Here is a 1121-nt window from a genome sequence, read left to right on the forward strand (position 1 = left end):
CTTACCCAAAATTTTCCCACTTTTGTATTACATACTCATGCATCAACTTTTCTCTTAACTTGTATCACATATGCATTGATCTTTTCATTAACTTAACTTAGCATTGGGGTAATTTTGTCCCCTTATTTAATTACTTAATTACTTGAATTTTTTTTTTGGATTTTTTTTAAGCATAAAAATAAACATAACATTGCCAATGCACATGGATTTTTAATTTTTCTAGTTTCACATGAGTAGGTACCCAAATTCCCATTATTTTATCATGACACATTCCCTTATTAACCAATGTTCCCACAATCTTCCCAAACTCAATTGACACACAATTTCTATCTTAAGCTAACCAAAGATTTAATTGGGATATTTAATTGTTTTTCCGCTTAAAGCTAGTAATGTGATAAAATATAGAACAAATAGGATTTAAAAGGCTCAAAGTGGCTAACAAAGGTAATTGGAAGGGTAGGCTATTTTGGGATAAGTGAGCTTAAAACAAATAATGGCCTCAATCATACGCATGCATATAACACATTAAATATTGGACATATAGGATGGAACAAAATATAGATCACAATCATAGAGAAGTAAACACACAAGAATAAAAATATTTATGGTTAAATAGTGTAACCATGTAATTAGGCTCAAATCTCACAGGTTGTGTGTTCTTAGCTTTTAACTATGTTCCAATTACAACTTCTAACAATTTTAACACAAAAATTTTGGTTTAAATTAGTGAAATTTTCCAAAAATATGGTCTTAAAAAGAAACTTATTATTTTCTAACCAAATAGAACATGCATGCAATTAACCTATTACTATGCAATTTATCCTATCCTAAACAAAAGAAAAATTAACCAAATATCCTATTTTATTGGTGTTTAAGGAAAAGAAATTACCTCCGAAAGTCAGGTACTGACCGACCTCCCCACACTTAAAGCTTTGCACCGTCCTCGGTGCCATCTGTCAAGAACAAAGAGGGGCTGGTAGCAGCATCTCCACCATCGGGACCGTCATGGCTCCCTGTGCTGGTAAATGAAGTGGAGTCCGGAGTGTCTGGGTCTTCTTTAGGTGGGTGGTTACCAACAAGTAGCTCCTTGAGGTATGTAAATCTGCGCTTGTTACGACGCT

This window comes from Arachis ipaensis, chromosome B09 (genome assembly GCF_000816755.2).
Source record: "Arachis ipaensis cultivar K30076 chromosome B09, Araip1.1, whole genome shotgun sequence".
Taxonomy (NCBI): Eukaryota; Viridiplantae; Streptophyta; class Magnoliopsida; order Fabales; family Fabaceae; genus Arachis; species Arachis ipaensis.